The sequence below is a fragment of the Cygnus atratus genome, chromosome 1 (genome assembly GCF_013377495.2).
Source record: "Cygnus atratus isolate AKBS03 ecotype Queensland, Australia chromosome 1, CAtr_DNAZoo_HiC_assembly, whole genome shotgun sequence".
NCBI lineage: Eukaryota > Metazoa > Chordata > Aves > Anseriformes > Anatidae > Cygnus > Cygnus atratus.
Window position 1 is genome coordinate 66964751 of NC_066362.1, and position 23006 is coordinate 66987756.

General features: G+C 40.3%; 1 long non-coding RNA gene across 1 annotated transcript in view; it reads left to right on the top strand.

Moving 5' to 3' along the window:
• LOC126913477 (uncharacterized) overlaps positions 1-22359 on the top strand; it is a 32884-nt gene extending 10525 nt beyond the window's left edge. Inside the window, exon 3 of the long non-coding RNA XR_007708852.1 lies at positions 22196-22359. This is a non-coding gene — a long non-coding RNA (uncharacterized LOC126913477). The remainder of the gene's footprint in view (positions 1-22195) is intronic.
• The last annotated feature ends 647 nt before the right edge of the window (positions 22360-23006 follow it).

Here is a 23006-nt window from a genome sequence, read left to right on the forward strand (position 1 = left end):
AGTGCAAGAAAGCTTGCGTTATATATTTTGCAGAAAATTCTGGAGAAAGTCAAACAGTGTGGCAGGTTTGGCTACAGTGGGAATCTGAATTAAATGCTAATAAGTAGGATAGGAAAAGATTTTCATTTTAGTATGTTCTACATTTATTGAAAATTTGGGTAAGTTATCAACATAAACCCATGAGTGAAGTACTGAGACTTCATCACAACAGCAGCTGTTTTATTTGAATAGATTCCCAGCTTCCACACCAGGCAGCTTATTTCTGTCCAGTTTACATGGGATATCTCCTGGTAGAAGCACATTTTATGGGATTCACACTGCATTTGCAAGCACATTTTAGGCTGAAGAGTTGCTTGTGTGGAGAACCTAGTACTTCATCAATGACTCTGTAAAGCTCCTCTGGACATTTTTTCCTCTCAGTTCAGTGCTCTTGCTGCTAAGTGCCAACAGGCAGCAGTAAAGACAGCTTGAAAGTGTATTAACTCCTTGAATACTTTATTGATTCTACAGGGACAGAAGTCACCAACCACTAGGCTCTGTTGTGGCTCCTTTCAGTTCATCCTTGTTTTTTGCACAAGTGTTCAGCTTAGAGAGGACACTCCTTTCTCTCGAGTGTTCATACTAATAGGATGCTGTGAACACAACATTTTGGGATGCTTGGGTCGGGAGCTTTAGTTCAAACTTGTTATGAAACAAATTCTAAACTCCCTTATGCAATCTTTATTTATTTATTTATTTATTTTCTGAAAGTGGTGCTGCTCTGAGCCAGTAGTTAAAGATATCTTGTTATTTGGGATGCCTTCAAGTTTGTCAGTTTACAGGCTTATCAGCTACTTTCCTTTGATATTTACTTCTGTTGGATATATATCTAAATATTACTGTAAAAAAAATAAATCTCAAACAGCTCCTATTTAATTTTGCTTGGATGGTTTCCACCCTTGACTGTATCACAGAGCTGCTTCAGTTGAGGAGGGTTACCTAAGATTCACTTTGAAAGCTTTATGGAAATCAGACTTTGGAGGCATTTCCCCTGGTGAGATAAATATACCACTTACACTGCTTTTGCAAAAACAACCTTTGGTCTAACAAACCTCTTTCTGTCTGCTGGAGAAAAACAGTCTTGGAGCTGCAGCACCAGAGGAAGTGATAAACTGGGAAGGCCAGCAAAATAAGCTGTTGTCTTGAATGGTGCTTTTGTACCTGAAAAGGAGGTCAGGGTGTGCAGAGGACAGGAGGCAGGAAGAGGGTAGGAGGCAGAAGAGGGTGAAAGGTGTGAAGGAGAAGATGACCCCTTTAAGAAGTACAGGCTGTGGCATGATCTTGCTGAAACCAGTGGCTTTGTGCACAAGGACCCTACGTACAGTTGTATCTCCTGCTGAGTGGAGAGGCCTACCTCCACCTGAGCAGTTTCTGAGCAATGAAAGCCTGGTGTCAGCAGTAAGCTATGAAGCACTGGCTCCCCTTGTGCTTCACATCCAGGTTAACACATGGTCATTTCATTATGACACTGCTCCTTGTCCAGACAACAATGAATTATGACCAATAATATACATTTTTTACGCCTTTTTGCCAGGACTGGGTCATTTGTTGCTGCTGCTGCCAGTTGTGCAGACATCTTCCTGGCAACTAAGCATCCCAGAAGCTTTGCCCAGATTTCCAGCCATTTCGTAGAAGAAGCATGGTTTTACTTTAGCTTTGCAGTGTTGTCCTTTCAAATGAGGATGTAATTTAAAACCACAACCAGTAGCTTTCCAGTCTTTACAGCTGTGAATACCAGGCTGGTACTGGGTGAATTTAGTGTTCCTGGTACCATTGCCCAGCTCAAGGCTTTGAAAGCAAGGGCTATATTAAGAACTGAAAAGATATTTTAGAAGACCTTGGAGGATGTAACATTTCAGGACTGATTAAATAGAAAATATACTGCAAAAGCTGAAGGAGTACAAGATGGGAAAGCTTCTAATCAGGTGGGAATATAGGAAATACAAAAGTTCACATACTTCAGACAATCCATATGTGTATGTGTGCTTTCTTATTTATGAGTTTGCTTTTAACAATTCCTTATTATGGGTTTAGCCTTAATCTTTAGATTTCCTTTTGAGACCCTATTCCCAGTCTGAACTGCTTCAAATCTGCACTGAAATCAAAGAGGAGGACAATGTGCACTCTGCTTTGTACACAAGCCTTCTCTTTGGTTAACCATTTCAGTGTAAGGGGAGAGGGGAAAAGCTGATTTGTTTTGTGTTTTCGTGGGCACCACATTCATAAAATAAGTCTTAACTATTTAGGACTCTGTGGTGGAAGCACTTAGACTTTAACTCCAGTTATGCTTCATTAAGGGTAAAGAAATCAACATTCAGTTTCATGGAGAAATCTTATTCTCTCTGTGCTTTGATTGCTTATTTCTAAAAGAGAGATATTAGTAGTTCCTATCACACTGGGAAGCACTAAAGTAGTGCCCAACAGTTCATGGCACCCAGATGCCTCAAGCATGGGAGCAACAAAAACACCAATGACAGCAGGCTAGAGTTAATGCTGAGAACAGTCAGCTTTTTGGCTCTGCCCCCACTCTGTGTTCGTTGGAATATATTGTATGGCCCTGCACCCAGCCTAGTTCTTTTCTGGGACAAGGATAACTGTGAAGATGCTGCAGACTATGTCTGGCTTGTATGTAATTACATGTTGACTTGGAAAGAAAAGATTGGATTTCTCCTTAAAGGGAATCCTCAGTTGTAGGAGCACAGATATAAATCTGCTGCTATTCAGGCTGAAATTATAGCTGCTGTATATTAGAAAGGAAACCTATCTTCTCCACAGTGGCTGGAAAAAGGAGTGGAAGCTCTCTTAGATCAGGGCTGTTCTTCTCAACCACCTGTCAGAGGTGATGACTAAGACAAAATTGCCTGAGAACAGTGAAGAGAGGACTGAGGTGGCCTTGAAGGGTGGGTCTTCACATGGTGGGATGAAGCAGAGGAAAAGGAGAAGTTAGACTGGCTGTCAAGAAACAGATTTCAAACAAACTGTGGAAATATTTCTTGCTTGAGTGAATTAATGACGGAGCTTGCTGCTCCCTGTTTTGTGGAGGCAGGAAATTGGTGTCTGTCTATGTATGTGAGTCAGGGGTGGTTGATTTGCTCAACAATATTTCATTAGCGTGTGCTTAAAAAGTAAAAATTGTAGGTTTTGTATAACTTCTGCCTCCTCCTCCTAAAGATGTTATTTCAGAAATGCCCAGAGTCTAGAGTGCATGGGGAATAAAAATGACCTTAAATGAATAAAAATGACCTTAAATGTCTATTTTACATCAGTATTTCCATAGGTGTTATGAAGGTCATGGAAGTCATATGGCTCCTGAGGCAGGGTTGCTGACTGAGCATTTGCCAACCCTTCCACATCCATATCCCTCAACCTGTCTTACATGCGCAGTGGAGCAAATTTGAGGGGAGGAATGGAAGAAGATGCTGCTTTTTCTGTCCTGGGATGACTACTGCCTGTGTGCTGAGTTGTTCTCCTTCTGCACAGTAGCTAGAATGGCTTCTGGTTCTCTCTCAACCCTGCCCAGCTGGGATCCTTCAGCATCACCCATGGGGTGGTGTGAGTGTACTTACCACACAAGCATAGAACCACAGAGAAGTTTCCCTCTTTAGCTTGACTTGAGCTGTTGAGGCATGAGAGATTTGCTGGAGAACATTTGGCTATATGTTTTCCTCATAGAGTTTCTTTAACAACTTGAGAATGACCCAGTGTCAGGATGCACAGGGACAGAAGTTATTCTATATCCTCTAGGCTGCAAGGCTAGTGTTGAATTAACAAAGTTTGGCTTTGTGCATAACTACATATAGCAATTACGTGCTTCTAGCTCTGCATGATTCCTCCATCTGTTGTAACTGCCACAGTTTATAAATAAATAAATAAATAAGGGCTTATATTGCTGTGAAACTCTTCTTTGATACAGATATAGACACAGCATTGGAGAGCTTCTGTAAAAAGCTGTTTGTGTTTTTTGTTTTGTTTTGTTTTCCAAACCACAGCATAGCTGACTCCCCAGTAATTCCCAAAACTATTAAAAATATTACAAAGGTACTTTAGTCTTCATGAAAATGATGTATATGAAAAAAAATACCTGCATTAGACTTGTCTGTCTTTTGTCTGTGAGGAGTGGAAACTTTTCCTGTTATTCCTTCTCTATTTGTGTGTGTGTGTGAATAAATTCATATTTGTATTTATGCATTCATATATATGAATATAGAAAAATTATATGTATGTAAAAACACTAAGCAAAGCACTTGAATGTCACTATTACTCAGCAATGCTCTCCCATCTCTGTCTTTTCATTGTTTAGTTCTGTAACATTTTCTCCCCACAGTCTGCCTTCTGAAATGGGAGTGCATTGGGATCCACTTAGTTGACTTATCTGTAGTTATCCCTTTAGACATCTGTAATTCACTCCCCAAACATTGGAGGAGTGCAATTAAATTATAGAACTGCAGAGCATTACTGGCCAGAAGCCAGACTGTACTTCAGGGGAATTCATCACAGCTTATAAGGTAAAGGAGGGCTGGTCCAAACCACAGCTGGATGTTAAAACCTCCGAGGAACACCCAGGTGCTGAGGAAAGTGGGTCTGATGACTTAACACCTGTCTTTCTATGCACAGAGCTGTGCCTGCTTGGTGTGCTAGAGACGCTGTTTCTTAGTAAACATTAAAACGAGGTTTTTCTGACATCGGTAACTCACTATCTTCCAGCTGAAACAACTTTGGTTAGCTGAAGGCAAGCCACAGTCAAAGCCTCTGAAGCAAAATAAATAGAAGTGTATATTTTCTAAGAGGCTGTGTCTATACTGCCTACAAAACAGTAAGACATTCAGTCCTTCCTTAATGTTAAGGATGCAGAATGGGGAAAACAAAGCTACACAGTTATATAGCCACATCCACAATATTGATCTCTCAGGGTAGTTATTTGGAGCCTGCACTGCAGCCAGGTTCTGATCAGATACTTCCACTGGGGCTTTGTGAATTATATATGTGCTTTGCACCATCTGAATTCACCACTTAGTCCCTTCTGTTATCCTCATTTACTCTCTAGCATTTATCATGCTTCGCTGAAACAGCTTCACAAAAGCAAGTGGAGAAATTTGTATGTATGAGAGAGTGTTTTGATAGCAAAAGATTGATGAGCCCAACTTCTTATTTTGTAGATGTGTGGCAACCCTTCATTTCATTGGGTTTGTCACTGTTTCTCAGCTCTCCAGAGAACTTTTCTGAGTGTGTCGTTAGATCGTCTTCTCAGCAGAACTACTTTCTGGGCTCTTCATAGAGTAGAAACTGTGGAGTAAAATGTGCCTGTTGAAAGAGTGAGATGTAGTACACTGCAGATGTGCAGCATGAATTGTGGATGTGGAAAGGAAAAACCTGGCAAGGCAGCCACCCTTCCTGAGGTTGCCAAGAGAAAACATCAGACTGCAGTTTGACCAGTCATCTACATCCCTCATCTCAATTACTAGCTCTCTGCTTTTGAGATCAGTTGATAAAACAGCTTCTACTCTAATTTCCCCATCGTGAGGTGAGCACTGCCTCAAGCAGCAGAGCACCAGTGACAGGAGCTTCATCCATTTTCTTCACTGGCTTATCTTATTCACACACTGACTAGACATGACCTCTGTTACCATTTGGAAACTGGAGAGATGATTGATAACTCCCAGTGCCTCTTACTGTCATTAAATCCTTCCTATTCCTCTCACAAAGTCAGTCTGATGTGGGCTCTCTTCTCATTTCTCCATTTTTGACTCTGGGTCTGGAGCAAATGTTTTTCCTTCTGGTGCCATCTAAGTACACACAGTCCAGCTCAATTTTCAATACAGAGTTAAATCAATTCAGTTGTGTGGAGATGTATTTTGTACCTTTGTTTGATTTGCTTTATCTTCTGTTTGCATATTATTCTTTTAAATAGCAAGAGGCCATGACAAGCTTAGGTTATGGCCTGCTGCTCAGCTGGGACTCTCTCAGCTTATTTTTTTCTGCTGCCCTCACTTAATCTGATTTGTGGAGTTCAGAATAGGTTGACCTTGTTGGTTGCAACTTGAGATAAATGGCTCTCACTCCCAACTGTGGAATAAATTCTCTTTGTGACCCCCTATACCCTTTTGATTGCTCTCTGAAATGCACATAGGTCTAATTCCCTTATCTGGTTAATCATACAGTGACCACGATATTTGCTGTATTCTTAGCAAAATGGGAGACTTAGTCATATTTTTGTGTATTATAATGTAGGCTGTGAACTGAGTTGGTTAAATCCAACCAAAAATCTGTACTGAACTTGTCCATAGCGCCCTTGAAAACAACTGATCTGGCTTGCCACCATGCTCTGAAACAGACTACCTGCAGTCTCATGGAAGACCTCTATCTTGCTGAATTTCACTGCCAGGTACATGAACAGCTGTGTTACAAACAAGAAACCCTATCCAGGGGAAAGGGATTACAGTCATAAAGTTGGGGCTTAAGAAAGGCAGTAGGAATGGCAATAGAATGTAAAAGGAATTCAATAGTAAGCATTTCTTTGCTCCATATGTAGCATTCCTGGCAGTAGACTATCCAGATCCTTTCCTCTTTCACTGGGAAAGGTGTCCCACTAGTAACAGTCCTTTGCAGTGCGTTACCTCGCTCATTAATCCAGCCTTACTTGGGATGTGGATTAAAAGGATACCATTGATCTCAGACTTATTTGCAATTTGGTCTCTATTCTCTGTGGATCCCTTTTTATGGCTTGGCCTGTAAATTCCCCCATCCAAGCCTTTCCTGCTGAAGTTATATGCCTGTTTAGAAAGCAGTGCCAGTTTCATGGAGAGTAACAGAGGGTTCTATAACTGCATTTCCCTTGGTAGGGTGGTAAGAGGATTGAAATTCACGTTAAAGAAAAAAAAAAAGGATAAGTGTTATTAATGTCTGTTAAAGAGTTTTTGGAGTTAGTTGCACGTTTTTATGCTGTGCAGAGGGTGTGGATCTCAGACACATACCTGTGTTCAGCATTGCCTCTGGGCTTGCTCACTTGGCTGGAGGGGGTTTTGGATTGCAAAAATCTTTATTCTGGCTTGGATTTTGTACAAGTATTGAGCTTCCACCTCTCAGTTTTAACATAGTAATGTTTAGGTGTTTGAGCCACTGTTGCAGGAACTTACTTGAGCCTTGGTCTATGGTTTAATTTGAACTCAATAACTTCATTCACACCTTGTCATTTTTATTATAGTTATTTATTTTCTACTGACATATGATTCCTTGATTGTTTTTCCTCCCCTGATTAACTTGCACATATCCTGTGCTCTTTGGTACTGATTCCTTTGAGTATAGAAGCCTGTGGTTCCCTACATAAGACACCATAAAGTTTCCTAGCCCGTAACTGCTGTGTAGATGCTTGTATATTACCATTTTGGATACTAATAAAAATATCATCTTCACTTCTTTCTTTAAAGATAACCATCTCTGTTATTCCTAGAGAGACATTTGTGAACCTTCAGTAATGCCCAGCCCTTTGGTGTTTGTCTGTGACCAGGCTGACAAACTGATGTCACTGGGCTTTGGACCATTCCATAACAGGGGGCAGTGTCTTCTGTGCACCCCAGAGTTTGCCAGCATCACTGAGAGGAACATCTGTTCTGCAGGGTTTTGATGGCTGGCCACCTCTTGGTCGGGAATGCCACGCCACAAGGTGGTAGTGCTGCTCAGGTGACAGCCTTTGGTGAGGGCTTTCCCAGGAAAGAGGCAAGTTTAAATTCATAAACAATTTTCAGCTGTAAACTGATCTGAAAAAGTCAAGTAATGTAATCTCGTCTTCTCATTTGATTAACTGTGGAAATTGTGCTACGTGAAAAACACTTAAGGGTGTACTTCGGGGTCTATGAACTTTATGCCACAATTATGTATTTGTATTTAATGCCTTTTTTGAACTGAGTGTACTCTTCTTAATATTGCACAAATGCACTGTGCCTCAGAAAGATGAAGATATATTTTTTTAGTTTTACCTTTCGGAAACCCAATGAAATTCTGCAGTGATGTTTTTAACCTTCAAAACATGTAACTAGTGAAATGTAAGCAGATATGTCTGAGTTTGTTTCTTCAAGTACATAACACAAGAAACAAATGATACAGAATATTACTGTGTCCCCCAATTTTATTTTATGACTTGTTCTAGGTTATTTTTTATATCCAGGAGATATATGGGCAAGAATTCAAATATTTGTTCAGGGAATCTCAGTGAACTGTCTAAAGTGAAGGGTGATCTTTCTTCTGTTTCCATTTTCTCCAATAAGCTGTTTCACATATTTCAGATTACATAAAATGGAAAAATTCTCTTCTTTGGGGTTGTTTTATTGACTTCTTTGGGTGCATACCAGAGACAGATTGTTCCAAACTATTCTTTGCTGAGAACCAGCTCTGAAAGCACTCAGCAAAAGGGCATGTGCATGGGTTTTCTGCATTATTATTATTTTTAATTAATCTTGTAGGGGGAAAAGACCACTTTACTTTGTTTAACATCTAACATCTTGTGGGAAAAAAAAAAAAGTCATCTTCAGGCTTGTGAGAGTTTATCAAGAATTGTCATTTTTCTTTTTTCCTTTCCAGACACTGCCAAAAATCTTTGTCTGTTCCCTTCTCCATTCCCCCTGCATTCAGTCCACCTGTGCAATGCTCCATTATTTCTTTGAATACAGTGAAACTTATTTTCTTAATCTATTTTGATATCCTATTTTCACAAGGCAGGAGGATTTGAATTTATATGGTCTGTTGAGCTCCATTGTGTTTCCCTACATAAGATGTCTTCCTCCGCTGCAAGCAGGCTATTTAGCCACCTTCCTCCTTAGCCACCTTCCTCCTCACTGTGGTTCATTCTTCTCTGGTTACAGCAGTTGTTTCCCAGAAGGCAGCTGTGGAGCTCCATCATTCAAAGACAGTACGGGAATCTCCGGGGCAGCCAGCAAAGTCTCTGCAACTGAGGTCCCAAAGGGAAAGCCATTTCAGGTTGTTCCCATAATCCAGCAAAAACACTTTCTCTTGGCTAATTATTTTCTTCAGGGCTTGCCTTCTCTGCTCTTCTTCAAAAGCCTTTTTCTTAAAATCGGGAACTGTTGTACCTAATCCCTCCATCATGATTCTTTTATCTCTCTGTGCTATTTTATACTACTTTGGCAGTATAAATTAATTTTCAGACTTGCTCAAACAGCTAGTGAAAGTGGTCACTTAGGCTGAGTATGGAAATTTTCTGACCTGGACTTTGAACTCTGCTTAGTTTACATGTTTGCTGGCATGTGAATCTAGACATCAGTATAGCTCGACCTGGGTCTTGCTACACAATTTAGGTCTGAAAAGGATCCAAATCAGAGAGATGTTCAGACCTAGTGTTTCAAACCATCTTATGGGAGATACATGTTCCAGCTGTGAAATTTGGAACATTGTTTGTATTCCATTTTCTTTCCACAGTTTTGAACCTTTCTCTAACAATAATAAAATTCAAGCAAAAAGACACAGGAACAGAAACATCCTCATCTCTATTTTCTCTCTCTCCCTCTCTCTCTCTCTCTCTCTCTCTCTCCCTCTCTCCCTTTTTTTTTTTTTTAATTCAGGCACCTTGCTACCAGATAGACACAAGCACACTCAGTACATAATCCTTGCACTGATGGAAAGCTGAAACTTTCATGAAATCACTAACGCATACGTTATCCAATAATATGTTTCTGGCCAAATTCTGCATGTCCAGCATTCTGGGCCTCACTGCAGTTACACTGAGGAGAGTGCTGGCCCCAGAGATTCTGTTCAATGCTGATTTGAAATTCAAGAGCTATAACTGATTGTCAGCATCTTCTTCAAGCCTTGGTTCTTCCTGCTGCTTCTTTTAAAAATATTCAAGACAGGAATTCCTGTAAATTCTGTTTTATCATACATCAAAGCATTAGCCATGCTACTCTACTATTTTAAAAGATGAAATCGGAGTAAAATTATCTAGAAATTACCCAGAGAAAAGTTCTGGGGAAAAAAGTGCCAAGTTCATAAAGATACATATGGGTAAGTATCTTAAATTCAGACTATTCTATTCAATTCACAGTGAAATTATAAAATGAAAATTGTTTGGAAATATATCTGCAAACAAGACCTCACAGGTAAAAGCAAATTTTGAAATTCTAAATATTTGTCACTCTTCCAGTTATAATCCACCATTTCTCTTTGGCCTATTTCTTATCTTTGCTGATTTGCTCTCATCAATTCCACTAACTGGTCATGAGACACATTTCATATGTGAACCTCAAAAAAATGGAATATGTCATTTGCCCCATTTAAGAATAAAAACCAGGCTCAGAGAGAGCTGAAGTGACTTTACTGAAGTCACATAGTAGGAAGAAGACTCCAGGACTCCTGCCTTTAGACTCTCCAGAATCTATAAACAGCAAAACAGCAACATATTGGGGTTTGTCTTACGCCCCCTTCCCCCCCCCCCCCCCCCCATGTTAGTTACTTCACATTAGAGATCTAAAACTTTCACTGTATCTTCACATTTATAATAGAATAGATACATGGGAGGAAAAGTGAGGGTGGAAACCATGTCCATGATACAGTTTTTCTGTGGGATTTAATGGGTTAAGGAAGCAATACTTGACCTTGAAGTGTAAGAGGAGGGGACTGTGTTTATCTTTCTTTTATTGTCTAGTAAAACTTTCAAAGCCTTGTGTACTGCAAAGAGCTGGCAGAGTAACTACAACACAGACACATTTACCTTCACCTCTGGTAACCTAGCTCTGTGGTTGAAAAGCATGGCAGCAGACCATACTGTCTCCTATTATGGTTTCTTCATCTCAGTAGTCTGGATCGACTTGAGTAGTCTCTTTTCAGTGTGTAATAACCATGCAGTCTCAGCCATCTAGGGTGAAATTCCCTGGATGGAGAGAGTCCATTTCCAATAAATAGCAGAAGATGTCAGAGGTGTGACTGAGGTGTACTTGAAACAAGCAGGTCAACTTCATTAGTAAGCTATGGCTCAGGAACCCTGATGGCATCAATAAGCATTACTGTCTTTTCTCTTTAAATGAGCAATCAGAGACTGATGCCAATGTAGACAGGAGTTTTATAGCAGAACCCAAAGCAGACTCCTGGTCTTTCAATTCCTAGATAAAGCTCTTAATATTTCTTTGTAGCTTTAGATGAACTTGAAAGAGGTCTGTTCCTTTCTGCTGAGAGATAGTTCTTGTAAGCCATCACTGGAGTAGTTCCTGTACTGGATCATTCTATATATGTAAATCAAAAAAAGAAACGTCTGTCATTCCTTAGGGGAAAAAAGCCACCACTGTTCTCACTGTCATGATTTCACAGACTGATGAACTTGTGGATCCAATTCAATATGACTTCCAGCACTGCCAACTAGGACAAATAAATGGCAGCAGCTCTTGCTTGGGTGTATTTTCTGTTCTCTATGTGCAGCGTCGTGTCTGGGAGAAGATTTTTTCTAGGGCAAACATCCACTGAGGACAGGAAAAAAAAACATTGGAGCAATTGTGATCTCAGTGAGAAAGCTACAAAGCTTAGTTTCAGTATACTATATACAAAAATTCACTTGGCTTGCCCTCCTCTCAACACTTTTTTTTTTTTTTCAAAATATGAAATAATATTGAGTATGAAATCACATGAAGCATAATAGAAGGTGATCTTTTCAGGATGCATATGACATCCTAAGGACAAGAAATAATAGTGAGAGGAGAAATAACAAAGTGAATGACTGCAGACAATAAGGTGCTCTCAGCTTTCCCGTTTACCAGAAACAGCTGACATTATAAGTAAGAATATAATTTGCTTTCTTTGTCTAGTCAATACTTTTCCTTTCAACTTATAGTGTTAAGAAGATGCCAATTATCGGACTATGCTTTTCCACAGCCCCTTCTAAGATAAATTCTCATTATTGTGAGTGAGAAAGGAACGTCCTTGCTATAATGCAATGATGCAAATTTATGCACGCAGCTATCATAGGAAAATTCTCCAGATGAAAAAGGAAATAACAAGCAACAGGGAGATTTTCTTTTAGAATTTAGTCTGCATAGAGGCCAAAATTTGAAGTGTGCCAAGTATTACTGCTCTAATCATGTACGGTGTTAGCAATTTGCTCAGCACTGGCCAGAATACATGAAAGAGAATGTAAATCTCTCAACTCCAAAGAACTTGATTTAAGTAACATTCTTTGAACTCCTCTGGTAAGTATCATGGAAATGAATGTTGTTGACTTGGCAAAGAAGGTGATTTTTTGACTGAATTGGAAGGGAGAAGATGCTTATACAGAAGGGTAGAGAAAGAAAATAAACAGGCCTTAAATGGTGTCATTAGTTGAGTTAGAAGAGTGCCAGACAGGTTAATGGACCCAAGATGGAGGCAGACTTTGGGGAAAAGTGGCTCAGCATGAGTTGTTAAAGCCTTTGAAAGCAAACCGGTAATTTTTGTTGTTATCCCTAATGGTGTGGTGGTTTTACCCTGAAAGACAGCTAAACTCCACCACACTGCTCTCTCATTCCCCCTCCTCAAATGAAGAGGCAGAGAAAACATGATGGAAAAGGGCTCAAGGGTTGAGATAAGGACAGGGAGATTGCTCACCAAATACTATCACAGGCAAAACAGACTCAGTGCAGGGAGATTAATATAATTTATTGCCTATTACTAACAGACTAGAGCAGTGAGAAACTAAAAGCAAACTAAAAATACCCCCCCTCCCCCCCCCCCCCGCACACACACACACACAATCTACCCTCTTCTATACCTTTCCTCTCCCCTCCACCCCCCCACCCCCCCCCCAGCAATTCAGAGGAATGGGGGTTGTGGTCAGTCTATAACTCTTAATCATTTGTTGCTTCTTCCTCATCCTTCTTCCCTTGCTCCACGTGGGGTCCCTCCCACGGGATGCCGTCCTTCCCGAACTGATCCTGCAGGGGCTGCCCACAGGCAGCAGCTCTTCAAGAACTGCTCCCACATGGCTCTGTACCACGGGGTCCATCCCCCAGGAGCAAACTGCTCCAGCACGTGTCCCCCACGGGCGGCAGCTCCCCCCTAGACCCCCTGCTTCTGCGGGGGCTCTCCATGGGCCGCAGCCTCCTCCAGGCCACATCCACCTGCTCCACGTGGGCTCCTCCACGGGCTGCAGCGTGGAGATCTGCTCCATGTGGGACCCACGGGCTGCAGGGGGACAGCCTGCTCCACCAGGGGCCTCTCCACAGGCCGCAGGGGAACTGCTGCTGCATGCCTGGAGCAGTTCCTGCCCTCCTGCTGCACTGACCTGGGAGGCTGCAGGGTTGATTCTCACTGCTTTCTCCTAACTGCTGTTGCACAGCTGTTGTTGATGCAGACCCGATATAAATGGAAAGGTTATAAATTAGTTTTAAAAAGGGATGTAGTTGTTCTGAATGAATGGCTGAGCATATAATTTTTAGTTCCTCCTCTACTGTGTCTGAAAGTAGGCAGAATGAGTACACCGCTATAGGGTTTAGACTGAAAAGAAAATGTCTGCAGTGTGGATCTCTTTTCAGGTGTTTGAACACAGAGAAACAAGTGGAACAATGTTTGTAACAAAAAGCCTTGAATGACTTAATGCATCCCAGAAAAAACAATATCTAGCCATAGTGCCGTCAATGTTCACAAAAATTTTAATCAAAATTGAAGGAAAATCATAGTTACTTTGGAATAAGCATCTTGATGTAGGTTAATCATACTTTTAGAGACAGTAACCTCATCTCTTTCAATATATGTAGTCTGGAGGAAGGGAACGTTGTTTCACGATGACAGCTGCTTTTTGATTTTTATTTTATTTTTTAATTCAGGGGTCATCTGAGGGTTTTCACATGGTTACCATTCTGTTCCATGTCAGGATCTCTGTGTGAGGAGGGTTACACAGATAATTCCTAAAAATTCCTTACAGAGTTATGAGATAACTTAGGTTGGAAGGGACCTGTGGATATTATGTATCCTCAGAGGAGGAGGGCGGGCTAAGATCATGTTCCAGAAAAGGGTGAAAGGGTGTTCCTTTTTTTTTTTTTTTTTTTTTTTTAAGATTGCATTAATCATGTAAAAGAAAGAAACCAGTTAAAATGTTTTATCAGCTAATACTTGTGTGTCTGCGTGTTTAAATTATGCATTGTCATCACTTTGCTTGGTGAGTAGCGGTGATGTACAGGAGTCAAGATTTATTTTCAAACTGTGAGAACAGATCTCCTGAACTGAATTGCTACATTTTAGTGTGTCTTGAAAATGTTAGTCACTGCCATATCCATACAACAGCCAAACATATGCTTTAAAAAAACAAACATATGCTTTAAAAAAATTCTGAGATAGTCTCAACAATCACCTTGGCAATTTTATTGTGGGGTCTCATGCATATGTATGTCATCTTTTTTCTTTCTCTGTGCAGTCACAAGAGTGACTAGCCGGGCCCAAAGAGTTGTGGTGAATGGAGTCAAATCCAGTTGGAGGCTGGTCACTAGTGGAGTCCCCCAGGGCTCAGTACTGGGGCCAGTCCTCTTCAATATCTTTATCAATGATCTGGATGAGGGGATCGAGTGCACCCTCAGTAAGTCTGCAGATGACACCAAGTTAGGTGCGTGTGTCGATCTGGCGGAGAGTAGGAAGGCTCTGCAGGAGGATCTGGATAGGCCGGAACGATGGGCTGAGGTCAACTGCATGAAGTTCAACAAGGCCAAGTGCCAGGTCCTGCACCTGGGGTGTAACAACCCCAAGCAGCGCTACAGGCTGGGAGATGAGTGGTTGGAAAGCTGCCTGGCAGAGAAGGACCTGGGAGTACTGGTTGATAATCGGCTGAATATGAGCCAGCAGTATGCTCAGGTGGCCAAGAAGGCCAACAGCATCCTGGCTTGTATAAGAAGCAGCGTGGCCAGCATGTCTAGGGAGGTGATTGTCCCCCTGTACTCGGCTCTGGTGAGGCCGCACCTCGAGTACTGTGTTCAGTTTTGGGCCCCTCGCTACAAGAAGGACGTCGAGGTGCTCGAGAGAGTCCAGAGAAGGATGACGAGGCTGGTGAGGGGTCTGGAGAACAAGTCTTACGAGGAGCGGCTGAGGGAGCTGGGATTGTTCAGCCTGGAGAAGAGGAGGCTCAGGGGCGACCTTATCGCTCTCTATAGGTACCTTAAAGGAGGCTGTAGCGAGGTAGGGGTTGGTCTATTCTCCCACATGCCTGGTGACAGGACAAGGGGGAATGGGCTAAAGTTGCGCCAGGGGAGGTTTAGGTTGGATATTAGGAAAAACTTCTTTACTGAAAGGGTTGTTAGGCATTGGAATGGGCTGCCCAGGGAAGTGGTTGAGTCACCATCCCTGGAGGTCTTTAAGAGACGTTTAGATGTAGAGCTTAGTGATATGGTTTAGTGGAGGACTTGTTAGTATTAGGTAAGAGGTTGGACTAGGTGATCTTGGAGGTCTCTTCCAACCTAAATGATTCTGTGATTCTGTGATTCTGTGAGTTCAAACTTGTGACAATGAAAAGTTCATCTTTAAATATTTTATTGGTCTAAGACACAAGACCTCAAGAAAACACCTCTGTCATGGGACTGATAAGAAGCTCATCTTGCCAGGATGTAGTGACAGCATTGGCAAATCACTGCCTATCCACTAATAGTATAAAGACAGCAACTCTTTTCAGACAGTTGAACAATTAGATAGCCTCTGTCATGATTAGTCTGGAAAAGATTAACGGTGAATTTTAGATGAAATGATCAATGTTCATTTTTAATCTTACTGCCTACTGTTTCCAAAATGTGGCAGTCAGGCTCCCACTATGCCAGGAGCTGTACATGTACTCACCATGATGTGCCTTAGAAATATGGAAAGGGATATTAAGGATCAGGACACCTATTTCTTGCATCAAGTCAAGGGAACAGAAGTGTAAGGATAAAGATTCAGATCTCAAAGTTCCTGAAAATATACAGGGAATGCTTTTTATTAACTTCAGTGAACTATGAAACAGGTCTTACCTAATTTGCTCAGGATCAAAAGAGGGAAGTCTGAGGCAGTCTGAAAACTGAACTTTGACTTGGTGCAGATCGTTAGGAATTGCTGTGTATTCTAGCCCTGTTCTGATGTATATCTTACTATTTGAAATAAAAAATAATTCAGAAAAAAATGCTTCTCTAGAATCTTCTTGATACATTCACCAGTCTTTGGGAGTTTCTGAAAACTTTCCCTGAGTAGTACCGAATTATGCCATTGGTACACATTCAGTTCATATAATTAGAAGTGGCTTATTTCCTTCTTGGTACTTCACAGACACAATAATTGCATGTTGAAAACACCACTCTGGGCTTTGTGTGTTCAAAGTTCAGACTGGGTCACAGAAGAAACTGGATCAATTCCATGAAGAACCATGTGTGAAAAGTGCATAGCCTTTCTGCCTCTAAGTTGAAACGCATGCTGTGGCTGTAAATCAAGTGCAGATGATAGATTAAGAGACATCATCTGCAGCTGGAGTTCTTGGTCAGCCGAGTGGAGTAGCCAAGAACATGTCTCGTCAAGCCACATGAAAGCCCCGGAATGATGCAGATCTGAGGCTCGCAAACCTCACCGAGGTGGTATGTTACTTCTCAGAAAGCGTTTGCATTAGAGGCTTTTCTTTGAGGGAGATACAGTGAGTGGTCCTCTGAAATCTTGTTCAGGAGCATCAGGGAGCCTTGACGTGCTGTTCCACTACTCCCTCAGTGACAAGTAACATGGGGTGCCCAGCCTCATCAGTGCTAACACAGGGCAGCATCCTGTAATCTGAGAAGGGTAATGGAGAGGTCAGCAACTGACTTTCCCTGCTGGATCCCCAAGAAGGCAGAGAGTGAGACAGAGCCCTAAGGACCTCTGTGCCATCTAAATGGGAAACAGGCATTCGATCTTGTGAATGGATCTAAATGAGCTCTGGACAACATAGACATTATTTTCTGACTTAAGACCTGCGCTAGACAGGCAGAAGGAACAACCCGTGGAGCCCAAAGCACACAGCACCTTTCCATCTGAAATATGCTGACTGCTTTGAAAATGTGTGTACTGAACTACACACTTTTTAACTCATGGTCACTGTGAGAATAGTATGAGCTGTCAGACCGTTATGTAGGATTTAACCTCTGTATTTCGTTTAGCCTTCCTACAGGTTAAGTTGAATTGCATTCTACAAATCTTTACAGCCTCCTTTACCTTAAAGGAGTTGTTTCAGGAAATTAAGGGGGAAAAAAATAATTCTTAATCCTCACACTCTTAAGACAGAAAAATTAATATTACATTTTTTGAATTATTATTTTTTCCCTTGATTTAATAATTGTTCCCTTTACTCATCCTTGAATATGGAAAATTGACAATACCAGCAGTTACTGACCTCAGACCTCTCACATGATCATGACATGCTCTGTGCAGCTATTTCAATAAAGCAACTTATTTTAAGAAAGATTTATGGGAATTCACAAGAATTTCTGAAAATAACAGGCCTACTGCTCAAAAGTTTAGGAGAAGCTAGGTTAAATCCCAACATTTTCCCTCTGCTTGCTTTTCATTTCTGGCAGTAACCTGCCACTACAGCATTAAAACCTAGACTGATGATAATAATTGTAAAATAAATGTATATTAAGTCTTGCAGAGGATTTGTGCCAGAGTCTCGGGTGATCTTAATTAGCATAGTTTGATGGACTCATGCTGGCTTACAATGCTAAAGATTTCCTCTTAGTTTCCATAGCAAATCTAATTCCAAGCCCCCTGGCAGCGTCCTAGTTACCGTGGCTTTGGAGCAAGAGAGTTAACAAGGCAGCAGTACTTGGGGAAGGTTTTGAGAGCAGGAAGCCAATGTAGAGTGTGAAGCTGTGGGTATGAGGCCACATCCAAGCCTACCTATTGAATTGATCAGGGCCTCATTTGTCTTTCTGAACAATAGGTTTGGGATCATGGGTTACTCATTGGAGGAAGGCACAGACAAGGCCAGGAGTTTAATAGAAGGGAGTGCTGAGAAAGAGGTTTACATAGGCACTAGGTGGGGAAGGAAGCAAGAACAGAGGCCTGACAGAGAACAGGTGGTCTTTGAGGAAAAATGAGATATAAAAAAGAAAAGATTTCAGAAGGCAGGGGTTGTGCATACCAATACAAAGCAAGAGGGTGGGCAGAAGCTAGACACTGCAGTATTCATGTTTCTCAGCAGAAATGTGTATGTGGAGAGTACCTCCCACAGACACCGTGGTCTGTGGCTACTTAGCAAGAGAGAACGACTGAGCATACTGAATTGTGTATGAGCTCACAGAAAAGGTCAGAACAACTGTTCACTGTTCCACATGTATTTTCTTTTCAACATATTTGTGAGAAGTAGCTGTCCTAAGCAGCTATTTAAGTATTTTCACTGAGCTCATCATAGTAATGCCTAAATTGAAATGCTGTGGGATTTTTTGTTGTAAATGTTTTCTAAATGCTTTTGTTAAAAAAACATATAAAAAAGATCAACAGTCATTAACTTTTGCATCAAATATTTTTAGGAAGCTTTTCCCTGAAAAGGCCAAAGACATTAAAACAGCCCGGAGTTTGCTGGTGAATATTTGGGCTAACACATGGGCAAAGCGTAGCAGAACATCCTGTCTGTCGTATTACAGATGTGTTCAGTAACTTCTGTTTTTCTGTCCAGAGCCATCTCTAAAAGCCCAAGAAATGCTCAGGGGCTACGGAAGTAAATTAAACACAGTGATCTTTTAGTCTCCAGTGCTTACTGACATCAGTTTGCAAAAATTGGATTGGCAGTAGTTTTTAGTGGGAAAATTCCCTGAAACCAGGCTGATAACTAACATTTTGCTTTAGAACAATAACAAATCTAGCACAGAAGTGAAGACCTGATGGCCAGCTACACAAAACATCCTATCTCATCTCTCTCTTCTTTTCTCCCTGCAGTAATAACTATTTCAAAAGAATCTGAGATTAAACCTCAAATATCAGCTCTTCACTATGTATAAATGTTGGAGTCCTTCAGAGAGCTTTAATTAGTTTATTTTCTAGGAAGTCTGAAGATCTCTCTCTTCCTTACCTTTGTCCTTCACTAAAATAACTTTTTATGTTTCTGATGTCACTCCTAGAATGTTTCCTATTGTGCTTGTTAACTTCAAATATTTTAACTGCACACCAGAGAAATGATGGCCTTCAGAGAAAGTCCCTGAAGGATGTTGCTGGCTTTTCACATTTATTGTGGTTATTTCAAATACCAAAACCAACCAAACAAAAACAACCAACCAACCAACCACCACCACCAACAACAAATAAATAAAGAGAAAAGAGGCAAAAGGCAGCTCATGTGGCTGTTAAAAGAAATTTAGTATTTGTAAAACTTATCCAACATTCTTTTGCCCTTATTAGTTCACATAGACATATCATTCTTTTGTTTACAGATTTGTGTTAAATACATTTTGGCGTAATAAAACTATGTGTGTTTAATATAGTCAATAGTACTCACTGCTTTGGCATTGAACTGTACTCTGAAGAGGGGAAATATATCCTAGTTTTGGAGTGTGAAAATGAAATAATTTGGAGTAGATACAAACTTCTATCCTAAATTTGCACTGAATTGAGTTGAACAATTAGGTGTGTTTGATATTTATGTACTTATGAGATACAAGGTATTTGGTACCAAGTGTACATGCTCAGTGTTCTAGCAAAGGCTTTTGTGTAGATCTGCAGTGCTACGACTGACTTTCCCAATCAGGCAAAGGGGTCTTAACTTCAAGTCAGAATCATAAATTCACAGTTAACTGTGGGACAACAGATAATACAGAAAGCTCTGCACATAGAAAGCCTAACGGGGAGAAAAAAAATAGGATTTTAAAAACAATTTTTTGTTTCTCTCTCTAAGCAGAAACTAAACAGAATAGAGAGCTTAACATGAATTTTCTGGGTTTTTGAAAGCAGAAATGGGTGACTCAGCTGATGTGTTCTGTTGCTGGCATTTTACAAGCCACCATGATTACTTCAGACAACTGTTTTACCTTTTCTATGCCCAGTCTCTTCCTCTACTGAAATTAGAAAGAGGTTAGGGGATATGATTTTGTTGTTTTCTCTGTTTGTTACAAGACCTTGCTCATTGCTCTTCTGTTGCTCTTTGGAGCTGAGGAATGGATGCTGAGGGATTTTTGGGTAGACAAATGATTTTCTTGGACTTTGCATGTAATCAAAGTTATGCAGTTCTCACTTGAAAAAGTGATGAACAGCACAAAACTAAGTGAATAAAATGGAATCTGCCTGCAAATGTTGACATAGCATGTCAGATCTGTGGGTATGAGAGATCATGTCTTCTTACAGCAATCAACAGTCCCAGTGATGTGAACTCCATATACTGACATCAGAAAAGATTACTTGTTTAGTTCAAGTTTTAACGGTACATGGTCTTTGTTCTGACAATCCTGAGATCTTACACTCATGTGGAATGTGGGGGAAAATATTGTCATGGCAGTGTACATGATCTGTGATGACTTGCACAGAACACGGGAGCTTTCTGGACTGATATTTAGCTTGCATGACTTGATATATGTATTATTTTATCATGTTACAATTGTTAAGATTTCAGGGAAAATTGTGCTTTTGAATTTCTCCAAAAAAAAGTTATGTATCTATATTTGTGGCTGATTCTGTCAATAATGAATCATGAATAGTACAGCTGGGGTAATATTAAGTAAGGTTTTTAGAGAAATTTGTTTCCCATAACTTAAAAACTGAAATATTGAACAATCCAGAAACTTTATTAAATTAAATCTGGATATCAGAAACCTGGCATTAATTACAAATTCCAGACCTAACATTTGTTGCATCATAATAATATTTTTACTTCTTTCTAGATAGATTTGCAAAAAGAAAACAAAAATCTAAAACTCAAAATGTTCTCTCTCTCTGATTAGTTGTTTTGGTGAGTTATACCAGTGTTAACGTACTAAATTATGCAATTACTTTTCAGAAAAATGGGTATTCCAACTTTATTTAAATTACAAATCTGGAGTTACTTATTTTTTCTTTTATTTGATTATTTATTTATTTATTTATTTATTTTACTGGCAAAAGTTCCTTCTGTGTTTCCTTGGTATTCCTAGTAGTGCCTCTGAGAGGCCTAGATGAAGTGAAGTGGATTTAAACTGTGTGTACTGACAAAATAGTTTAAATCAGACCTTCTCAATAAACGATTAATTTCTACTTTATTGATGTATTCTTGGTAACTAGAACTTGCTGGATTTTGAAATGAGGTTCTGTAAGCCCTGAGGTTCTGTAAATTCCTGATACAGAGAGATGTATATTAATTATATATAATTTAGATACATATTATATCAATATATTTAATGTATTTATTCATTATTTATATTTTATAATGTAGTATATTACATATGTTAATGTATAATATACAGAGAATGATTTATATATATAAAAATGAAAAAAATGTAGATTTGATCTGAGATGTGTAATTTCAGATCTACTATTATCATGCATGTTAATATTTCATTGTGGAAGGAAGAAGACCCTACTGATAGAGAACATTTCAGTCAGGCTTAGGACTATGGTAGCTGACAAAGTGGTCTGTGCTTTATGTATGAGATCATCTCTTATCAACAAAATTGCTTTCCAACTTTTCAGAACAGCTGTGTTCAGCTTTAAGAATTTACCTCCAGAGGTATTTGTAAATGTTGCATTCCTGTGAGAGGGACCTCTGAGTTGTTACACAGCCTCTTTGTCCATACAACTTCCCTGAGTACCAGAGTATATTGACACCTACATTTGAAAATCTTAATTTAAGACAGTAACATTTGAAAATAAAACAAAACAAAAGGAACAAAAACAAACCCTACTGCTTTGGAAAATCAAGCCGAGGTGAAAGAGACCAGTCCAGAAATCCAGAAGATCAAACTTCCATCCTATTCTCTGATGTATTAGATGCCAGTCAGCAATGTGAACTTACCTCCCAATTTCCTACCATTGTACTTCAGATCAGAAATTGAGGAGATATTTTTCAAGTGGAGGAGACAGGTTGGCTGTTGCTGTGTTTTCTCCGCAGGTTGGCTACCAAGGCTGTGAACCAGGGGCCTGATCTATCCAAGGTGTAACTCTACAAGTCAGTAGAGTCCTGCCCCGGGAGCTTCGACTGTCTCTTTCTGGTCTGAGCTGTGCTAATAGCTTTTCTCCTGTGCAATTGTGTTTACAGAAACCAGACGGAACTGGCCTCACACAAACCATCATTATCACCTCCTTGTATCCTTGCAAATTAAGGGACGACAAGCCACTCTGTATTTTCATAACTCTGCAGTAATTAGTGTTGCCATTTATAATGGAAATAAAGTGCAAAACATCGGAGTTTCTAAGATGGCACTGTTTTCATTATATGTTTAATTTTTCAAGGAACGTAAAGGCAGCTAAATCAAACTGTCGAGAAGCATTTTTTAATTAAAGCCTCTTTTTTTTTTTCTTGTCAAGATATGTAAACGGTTTGAGACATTAAAATTATGATAAAAGGAATCCTAAGCACCGTTTATACATAGTCATTAAGAATGCAACTACTTATGTTGCATGAAACATTATTTTGACTGAAGCAAGTTCTAGTGCAGCTTGGCATAATTCCAAGCTACTTTGCAATGCTACAGGGGCTGATAGTGACTGGAAAGATGCCTTACTTAGTGTCCTGGTTTCAGGTAGGACAGAGTTAATTTTCCTCCTAGTAGCTGGCAGGGTGCTATGTTTTGGATTAGGATGAGAAGAGCGCTGATAACATGCTGATGTTTTAATTGTTGTAGAGCAGTGCTTACACCAAGCCAAGGACTTTTCAGCTTCTCGGTCTGTCCTGCCAGTGGGCAGGCTAGGGATGCAACAGGAGCTGGGAGGGGACAGACCCAGGACAGCTGACCCACACTGGCCAAAGGGGTATTCCATACCATCTGACGTCATGCTGAACAATATATAGGGGTGGCTAGCCGAGGTGGGGGGGGCCGGCTGCTCGGGGATAGGCTGGGCATCGGTCA